The sequence below is a fragment of the Ascaphus truei genome, chromosome 1, assembly GCF_040206685.1.
Source record: "Ascaphus truei isolate aAscTru1 chromosome 1, aAscTru1.hap1, whole genome shotgun sequence".
NCBI classification, from domain to species: Eukaryota; Metazoa; Chordata; class Amphibia; order Anura; family Ascaphidae; genus Ascaphus; species Ascaphus truei.
Window position 1 is genome coordinate 46,797,919 of NC_134483.1, and position 10,416 is coordinate 46,808,334.

Below are 10,416 nucleotides of genomic sequence, written 5' to 3' on the forward strand. Positions count from 1 at the left end.
GCTGCTGTATGTCCCTGTGCTGCTGTATATCCCTGTGCTACTGTATATCCCTCTGCTGCTGTATATCCCTGTGCTACGGTATATCTGTTTGTTACTGTATATCCCTGTACTACTGTACTGTATATCCCTGTGCTACTGTATATCCGTTTGTTACTGTATATCCCTGTACTGCTGTATATCCCTGTGCTGCTGTATATCCCTGTGCTGCTGTATATCTGTTTGTTACTGTATATCCCTTTGCTGCTGTATATCCCTGTGCTACTGTATATCCCTCTACTACTGTATATCCCTGTGCTGCTGTATATCTGTTTGTTACTGTATATCCCTTTGCTGCTGTATATCCCTGTGCTACTGTATATCCCTCTACTACTGTATATCCCTGTGCTACTGTATATCCCTCTACTACTGTATATCCCTTTGCTGCTGTATATCCCTGTGCTACTGTATATCCCTCTACTACTGTATATCCCTGTGCTGCTGTATATCCCTGTGCTACTGTATATCCCTCTACTACTGTATATCCCTGTGCTACTGTATATCCCTCTACTACTGTATATCCATGTGCTGCTGTATATCCCTGTGCTGCTGTATATCCCTGTGCTGCTGTATATCATTGTGCTACTGTATATCTGTTTGTTACTGTATATCCCTGTGCTGCTGTATATCCCTGTGCTACTGTATATCCCTCTACTACTGTATATCCCTGTGCTACTGTATATCCCTCTACTACTGTATATCCATGTGCTGCTGTATATCCCTGTGCTGCTGTATATCCCTGTGCTGCTGTATATCATTGTGCTACTGTATATCTGTTTGTTACTGTATATCCCTGTGCTGCTGTATATCCGTGTGCTACTGTATATCCTTTGTTACTGTATATGCCTGTGCTACTGTATATCCCTGTGCTGCTGTATATCCGTGCTACTGTATATCTGTTTGTTACTGTATATCCCTGTGCTACTGTATATCCCTGTGCTGCTGTATATCCCTGTGCTGCTGTATATCCCTGTGCTGCTGTATATCACTGTGCTGCTGTATATCCCTCTGCTACTGTATATCCCTGTGCTGCTGTATATCCTTGTGATACTGTATATCTGTTTTTTACTGTATATCTGTTTGTTACTGTATATCCCTGTGCTGCTGTATATCCCTGTGCTACTGTATATCTTTTGTTACTGTATATGCCTGTGCTACTGTATATCCGTGCTACTTTATGTCCCTCTGCTACTGTATATCTGTTTGTTACTGTATATCCCTTTACTACTGTACTGTATATCCCTGTGCTACTGTATATCTGTTTGTTACTGTATATCCCTGTGCTGCTGTATATCCCAATGCTATATCATAATTTTCTTTATTCTTGTGCCCATTGGTCAAAGTGGCTTGAAGAACTTGTCTGTCAAAAATCGTCATTATATAACAATTTTGGAAAAGCTATTTGCCCAAATTGCAGAAATAATGAGACAGTATTAATGCCGAGAAAGACGAAAAAAAAGGAGAGAGAAACTTCCTCAAATAAATCTACTGTATTTCTCTTGAAACAGAAAGTGGAACTGCACGTTTGCCAGCACGCACATGTGGGACCTTGACCTTGTTCGCCATTACACACTGGAAAGTGTTGCTCTATGTTCACGCTTGTAGATGATGCCCAAGGATACGCCTGAACATGCCATTAACCCGGCAGATGTTTATGCAAAGGCTGGTGGACTCCCTCCTTCTTTGCTTTTGTCTTTACTTCCTGACCGATGAAAAGGTTCCACATCACTGGAAATTCCCAGGGCTTAAAAGTAAAAAAAAAAAAGGGGGAGGAACGGTATATAAAAGGTGGCTCCACCTGTTCGATGCTTACAGTTGCCGCCTGAATGCTAAGAGCTGTGCACGTTTGTTCGGTGATCACATCAGTTTTGCTTCTGAATTGCATCATCGTTGCTGTTTCCTCAAGAAAGATATTTGGTTATCAAAGCGCAAACATGAGACCGGGAAGAACGATGTGGAAAAGGGCTCTGCGAGCGCGAGAGTCGTCTTCTCCACCCGCAGGTAATATTGTGTGTCCATGTAACGCGCTTTCTTGTCTCGCTGCTGCTATCTTCACACACTGTATCGCCGTAATTCGCTATTTACATAAGAATATAGAGCGATTTGGTTTTCTGGAAGGCAGGGACGGGTTTACATGAGCCAGCAATGTATTGGATATTGAGAAAGGAACTACCCTAATAATGGATTATATGATTCTTCACTTTACAGCTTTTCGTTGATTTTAACTAAAATCTTTTTTTACACTGTTTGGCGTTTTCATTCATGTTATATGTCCAGCGATCTGGTTGTCGTTTTAGGATTTCTGTATTTCCCCGGACGTTGCAGATTACACCGTGCATTTAAACCTCCTGCTTCAAGTATTAATTATTAATATTTGTGCTGTCATTATCAACTCCTTTACTGTCAATGGACTTTGCTTTGCAATATCGCCTCTAACTAATCTCACTAATTCAAATCAAAGCTTTTTTTTTTATTATCAAAAAGCCACAATAAAGTCCAGAATAGCCACATATTAATCCTTGTGAGTTATGAACTGTACATTCTGTATTTCTCATCAAGGTATTCCCAGCAGTTTGGTGACAAGAGTATTGATTGTACTGTAAATGCAGTATTAAACATATCCATAATAATACAGCTTTCCACTTGCTTATTAATCATTTCTAGCATGTAAAGCAAGTCATGAAATATAAAGTAAAGAAGTGAACTTAAATTATGAATGATGGTGGAATAAATAAACTATTGTATTTTCTATGCATATGCTGAAACATCTCTATCAAGGTCCAAAGCTTTGGCATTGATGGGGTTAAATCACATTCAATTTTAAAAATCTACATTTAAGTTCATCGGGTCAAAGAGACTTTCAGGTAGCATACCTGAGCAACCTAATTGCTAATCACCCATAAAGTATGTAGGTCGCTGTATTACTTATAACTTTATTAACCTAGTCTTAAAATGGGTCAATGATGTCACTCGTTCGGTTTCATTCAGCCTCATGACCTCATTCTCCGTTCTGAAAGGGTGACTAGGTCCTGCACCCAAGACGGAGAAGGAAAGCCATTTGACATTGATTGCTGTATCATTCAGGAAGATAAACACACTATTGCACTAAACCCTTTGGCTGCCGTAGGGGCTTACAACGCAGCACTCACTGGAACCCAAAGGGTTAATTAAGTTACAATTTACAGTACTTACAACCGGCACCGCGCCTATAAATCCATTTCTGCAGCAACCAATAACATTGTGTTTTTGGACAGAAAAGTAGCTAAATGCAAAGTTTTACACCTATATGACCAATATAGACTGGATCCAAATGGGAAACTGTTGTATTGTATTGTATGTCTTTACTTATATATCGCCAAAAGTGTACTCAGCGCTTCACAAAGAATACAGTACAGGGAATTATATTTATACAATAAGTGCAGCAAAATCAGACAATAGGAAAGGAAATCCCTGCCCAGAAGAGCTTACAATCTAAGAGGTTTAATGGGAAATTTACAGAGACAGCAGGTGAGGGAGTAAGTGCTGTTGGCGTTTTATTTGTCAAAGTTCCTTCACTGAAAAAAGAAAGAAGTCTCTTTGCGTTTCACTTTTTACAGCTATTTAAACCGAATTAGTGATTTATTTCTTTTTGTCCCTTCTTCTTCTGTTTTACAGAACCGGCCGTTGTCGCGGAGGTCGCCAAACAGCTACGCACCATCGGAGACAAATACAACCTGGCGCAGAAGATGATCAACGCTGTGGTCAAGATAATGTCTCCGGGAACATGATACCCGTACCCCACATAAACCAGAAGAAAAAGAATCAAAAATACAGAAGGGTTTTCAAATGTTTTTCGGAGCAAAAAACAGGAGTGTGTGTGTGTCACCCGGGTTATCCTGGACAAGCAGCGACCCGCGGTGTCTGCCTGGCGGGAGGAAGAAGACAATATATGTACATGTTGCATCGTTGATACCCGTGCACGGAGTTAGGATGTGTTGTGTATTTAAGCCGGTGGAAGAAGTGCAGAGGACCTATGTTTGACACAGCACTTTTCTTGAATATGCTTTAATAAGAAGAATGAGAAGCATCCCGGTGCGGTACATAGATGGAGCGACACATACTTGTAACACAAGGGAATTACCGCTCCCTTGTGACTTACAAAAAGAACACATTCCCTGCAGTTAACACTGTGTGTGCCGAATAGCAAAGACTGTATACATTACACCGCTGCAATGTGGTTGCTACAGTGCATGTGTCTCTGCAAACTCAGAAAGTTATAATGAATTATAAACAATGCTAAGCTTTCCGTTAGGGAATATTGTATTCTTTTCTCTACCATTTAATGAAATAAAAAAAAAGTATGATATAAACATTTAAACAAATGCATCTCCGGCTAATAGTGATTACTTCTCTGTATCAATTATGTGCAATTAAATTGCCTTTTACAAGGCAACGTTCCAAGAACCAGTGCTTCAGGGTAATGGACGAACAGCATGTATTAATAAAGCTGGTTTTGAAGACAGAAGATCATTCACGTGAGTGTAACTATTATAATATATATGTTCATAGCTCAAACAATTGGGGTATGTATATAAACCTGGGTAATGGAGCCAATATCTGCCAGCGAGGGCAGCTGTGGCGTGTTCTCCTCCTATTCAACAAGCAAATATTCCCTGGAGTTTAATGTAAATTTCTTTAGTCTTCATCCCTGTTGAGAAAAATCACAATCACAGGGATAATACTCACCATTAGTGAAGTCCGTCTTCTGGTGCGGGCATCCAGTTAACAAGCCAAGAGAGTAGATCCAGAAATGTGGGGGGGGTGGTGGGGAGGGGAAGCGCGGAGCACTGTGAAGAAAAATTGGGGCTGTGCACCAAAATTGTGAATTAAAAACTTTATTAGGTGGGTGACAGCATGGAGAGTGGCATACGGGTCACTGATGCGTTTCGTGGTCTTGTCATATCCAAAAAAATGTGATGAATTAGAAAAATTATTCCTTTAACATTTCATTAAAGAAATCCAAATAGTAATGTTGTGTAATAATTCACAGTTCAAACTGTGTATGCGCAATGCTACAGAGAACCACACGAATTGTGCCACACACGTAGTGTATGTGTGCTGGCTAATGTGGTCACCCATATTGTATCACTATGCCCTCTCATTCTTTCCTTCTTTGCCCTGCCAAACATACAGCAAATGACACTACTACCTTCTCTCCTACCTGCCTGTACATTAATCGCGCTGCTTACAGAAAGGTTTGCCACGCATTATCTTCCGAGGGTTGCAGGTCCCTCTGCCAGCGAAGTGGTAACATATAGGCCCTTATTCTGTATGGTGTGATAAGCGTGGGGGACGTAGATTGACTTTACTGGGGCTTTCCTGCGATTGCACGCTATCTGCGCTTATCACACCTTACAGGCCCTAGTAATAAGCCAGTAATAGACTTTTGTGCTTGTAATGTATTTCCCGAGTGATAAAGATTTTATAGGTTCCGTTTATCACACAAAAAGCAGTGTATTGCGACACATGGAAATTTGCCAAGCAATGTTTCACTTGCAGCTGCCTACTGTATAATATCATTCTGATAATCAAGTTCCTTGTATGTAAGGCTGGACCTTCTGAGGCCTAAAGCTATGCCAAGTGTTAGAGGCACCAACATGTAGAATTAGATATATTATTCTGACTGAAGGGACCATTGAAAATATAACCATGAGACTGAAATGAATGAGCGCATTATACTAGCATTGTTATATACAAAGATGACGGTGTCAAGCTAAAATGATCAGTGTTTGCACATCACATTCATTTTAATATTAAACTGTTTCTTCATGATTTTTGGAGAGCAAAGTCATTGATGACGTTTTCAAATGATAACTACAGAGTTTGTCACTTTCGATGCACATGATGCTTAGGGTTATATTTGAACGAAAAAATATCCATATTTATAGAGAACGTTATTTTTCCTAGATCTCCTTAATTTATCATCCGATTTTAAAACTTGAAATGCATGAATGTTTTTCTATTTCTGAGGCCCCTCATATTGTGAGGCCCTAAGTGTAAGGCCCTAAATTTAAGCCCTTGGTTAGCTTATGCGTAAGTCCAGTAGTGATTGCATGTAATGCGGCTCATTAGCTAAGGAGGCTTCCTCCACCATACGGCAAAGTTACTGTTAAAGCTAAGAAAAGGTTAAAAACAGTGACACAGAATCTGATAGATTTTATTACAATAGGTGCATTTCATAAATTCCCTCTACCTCTGATTGATACTTCCGAAGCAGCTACAGTAGCTCGGACACACTGTGCAAAACAGGGGACATATTAAAGAGACAGAATTAAGTTGTCTATCATTAATTTGACATTATCATGACCTTGATTCATAGATCCCCAAGTGCTATTTTCCTATCTGTCAGGTTACAATATTATTTGTAGCTTTTCAAGTACCTTCTTGACACATTTATTTACGAAGCGGTGTTCTGCCATAAGATACAGAGCGCTTTTTAATGTATTTTGGAATGTCTCAGAATGCCGGTATTTATTAAATATTTATTTTGTCATTATTTATGTACCCATTTTCTCTGAACAATTAAATTAGAGCAAATGTTACACTGGAAGATTGACACTAGGCCTATAATGGTATTATTTATTTTCTTATTTATTAATATGGGCGTGTAAATGCATTTCACGCTATATCATGTTTACAGATTCTGTATATGCAATCCAGACGTTGCACTGTATGATGATAAATGAATTAAAATAAATGTATAATTATGCTTTTTTACATTTATTATGTCGAGTATTTTGTGTTATTCCTTTGTTTGTTTGTTTTTACAATGACACAATTGTGTACTTCTTGGATGACGATGGTATAAGAGGAACAACAGTTTCCATGATGTGAAGAAAATTGAAGTTTCCTTACTAGGATAAAAGTGAAAAAAGTGTAGTGCGGCGCTATTCTAAATGCTAATAAATCACTAAAATACAAATGAAGAAAAATAAATAAATGAAATAAACCACATCTAAACTTAAATCGTGATGTGAAGAATAAGTGAAGGCTGCCAATAAAATAAGGTAACTCTGGTTACCCTAGCCAGATGAAGAACATGGAAAAAGATTGATACCTAACGGCGCAATGAAAAAAACTTATATCTACATCAAAACCAAATAAACCATCAAATGATATGACAAGTTAATGGTACCAGTGATATATGTCCTTGTTTAGGTGTCCATAATGAATGAATGAAAATCAAAGTCCAAAGTCACTTGGATCCAATTGCAGATGAGTAGGTAGAAATCAGCACATAAAAGAGGAAGGGAAACAAAAATACATAGTTTAATACTGTAAGGCAATAAGCAAGGGCTGGGGAATAATAGGGAATGTTGAGTTCCCTAATAAAGGTGTCGGCAAGATGGTGAGATAGACAAAAAATACATTTATTAAAAACAATGATGATTAAAAACAGCTCCTCTCCTCACAGTGGCAGACAAAAATTGAAATCCTACTTACTAGACCTAAGTAGGACATGCGCAGTGTAACGTGATACAACACAAGGGCAGGCACTTCCTGCTGACAGCAACCGTCTCCGGTATCCCCACACTCCGTTTCCCAGTCCCGCTGGGGTACGCAGATCTTCTGGCGAGGTGAGCTGCTCGGTGAGGTGTCTTGCTTCCCTTCTCCTTACTCCGGATTCACCCAGTCTCTCCGATGTCCGGCAGCTTCTCTCGCGAGAAGCGTTGGTGACACGGACACGTGTGTGAAGGCCGTGCAGAGTTTACGTGCACTCCTTCGTTTACCACCATCCGCGGTCCCCCATAGACGATACGTCACGTCTGGTTCTGTGCCCGTGTCACCAACGCTTGATGCACATATAAGTTTTTTTCATTGGCGTCGTTAGGTATCAATCTTTTTCCATGTTCCTTTCTAAGATGTTTTATTTTTGAGATTTACGTTTTCTCTTTATACCTGGGCACTTTTACTCACAAATAAGGGGTTACAAAAAGACGAGTGATACAGATGCAGCAAGACTCACCTTCTCCAACGCTACGGACAAACAAGTAAAGATCCGCGGCGCCGGAGACGGTGTCTGCCGCAATCACGCTGCAGGGGGTCCATGCTTCTTATTGGGACCCCCCGCAGTGTTAGTGCTCCGGTTGCCGTGACAGAGGGTGGCAGCGACACAGAACACATCTGGTTTAGCTATATCTGTATCAGGAGCCATACAGCTGTGGTTTCATTCCCAGAGAACAGTATAGATCAAGGGGAAATGGAGAAATGTTAACATTGACTAACGTGGGATTATTTAGCACAGGGGTGGCCAACCCCAGTCCTCAAGGGCCACCAACAGTTCAGGTTTTAAGGATATTCCTGCTTCAGCACAGTCAAAGACTAAGCCACTGATTAAGCGACCTGTGCTGAAGCAGAGATATTTATAAAAATATTTTACCAGGAAGTAATACATTGAGATGTAGCCCCCTTTCCCCGAGACTAAGGGAGACAACCGTGCTGCCGTTACCCGCGTGGCTAACAGGAGGCCTGATCCTCTGCCGCTAGGAGCCTGGGGTGATCACGTTCGTTGGTACACAGCGTCTCCACCTGAGAGAGATCCTAACGTGGCAGGATTACCCCACACAGGAACCAATAGTTAGTAAAAACACAGAGTATATAGCAATGTATTTACTGACATATAAACAGACAACACTATAATAACAAGGCCATGCAAGGCCGTACCCACACAGTACCCCCACAATGTAAGTCCACCATTTTGTCCACACCCCCACACCCCAAAAGTTATGAGGGTGCCCTGGGCACCTAACTACCCAGTGTCCACAATGCAGGCCCACCCTAAAGTGTGTGAGGAGTTTTGCTACCACTGTGTGTGGCTGTTGGTGCACTTGTAGATACCTTCCTGGTCTTAGGCTAGGCCAAACTGTAGTGTGGATCCGTCGGACCGCAGAGTGATTCCATGACGCGATCTACCCACTCTTTCCACGAAGGCGTCAACCTCTGAGGGAGCTCCCGTTGGAGTGTGTCCCTTTTAAGTGTCTCTTAGCAATGCCTGTGGCCTGGTCCCAGACTGCAGGCCGCAAATTGCTGCATGGCTCTGTCTCTGACGTAGCAACACTAGCAGCACACTAAAATGGAGTGTCCTTAGCTGAAATGGCCTTCAATATGCGTGCGCTGCCACTACCCTGAGTCGGAGACTAGCTGGGGCCTATAGGTGAAAGCTGGTGTAGTTCCAGGGCTACTGGCACCTGGGCCACTACCTCTCCCCTCTGCGTCCTGCTCCCAACTGGCGTAAACCTCAGCGCGCCAAAAGTATCCTTTCTCCCTTGCCATGTTTCTAAGAGCCCTATTGGCTCTAACTCCCCATGTGGTGTTGCAGCCCCGGAGGCTGCTGGGACTTGTAGTCCCTAGGTCTCCTCTGCGGAGCCTATTCTAATATGGCTGCCTCTTGCAGCTGTACTGCGCATGCGCAAGACTGCTACAGCGCATGCGTGAGGCAAAACAAAATGGCGTCCCCCGCTGTCGGGTGCACCGCGGAGCTCCGGCAACTCGCCCGTCTGCAGTCTCTATCAGGTGCTCCCGGCAGGGCCTACTCTGCCACAGTCCCGCAGAGCAGCCATAGCCTCCCCCGTCCCTGCACCCGCATGAGCTACAGAGTTACCTCTCGTTTTCTTGTATGTCCTGGCCAGAGTTATGATAACAATAAAAGGCTACGTTAAATGAACAGTGGTTATACATTATATTTAAGACATTTCAAGGACAGTTAGAGATAATATATGTTATAGGTGTATGTAGCCCTTACAGAGACTAGAGATGGGGAAATCCGCCCAAATCCATTTCCCGGATTTTCTCGGTTTTCCCCCCAAAATCCGTTTCGCAGTGTAAAATCCACAAACGGATTTGGTCGGTTTTAAAATCGAAAACTGCCATTGGATACAATCCGTTGACAGATTTGTAGAATCCAATCTGCAGATTCAGCAACTCATTGGCGGGATTCTTAAAAATCCGTCAATGGATTGCTGAATTCGCGGACTGGGTTTGACAAATCTGTCAACGGATTGCAAAATCCTTGGAGTGTATAAGTAATAATAAAAAATAAGTAATAATAAAAAATAAGTAATAATAAAAAATAAGTAATAATAAAAAATACGCAAAGCGCGGATCGCCTTTTTAGAGATTGATCAGCTGAAATCCGCGGACCAAAGGGAACCGGCCGATTTGGATGCAAATCTGCCCCCAATAATTCACCCATCTCTATTGCAGACCAGATTAAAATGTGAAACAGCATAAATCTTGAAAGAACTTAGACTGGTGGTGGCTGTGAGAGTCTCCAGTAGGTTGTCCCAGTTTTGGGGTGCATGGTAAGAGAAGGAGGAGCGGTCGGATACTTTGCTGAACCTT

General features: G+C 41.7%; 1 long non-coding RNA gene across 1 annotated transcript; it reads left to right on the plus strand.

The window, feature by feature from the left end:
* Nucleotides 1–1,583: 1,583 nt before the first annotated feature.
* Nucleotides 1,584–6,802, plus strand: LOC142487710 (uncharacterized). The gene is made up of 2 exons (XR_012799286.1): nt 1,584–2,037; nt 3,691–6,802. It is a non-coding gene; the product is annotated as an uncharacterized LOC142487710 (long non-coding RNA).
* Nucleotides 6,803–10,416: the final 3,614 nt, after the last annotated feature.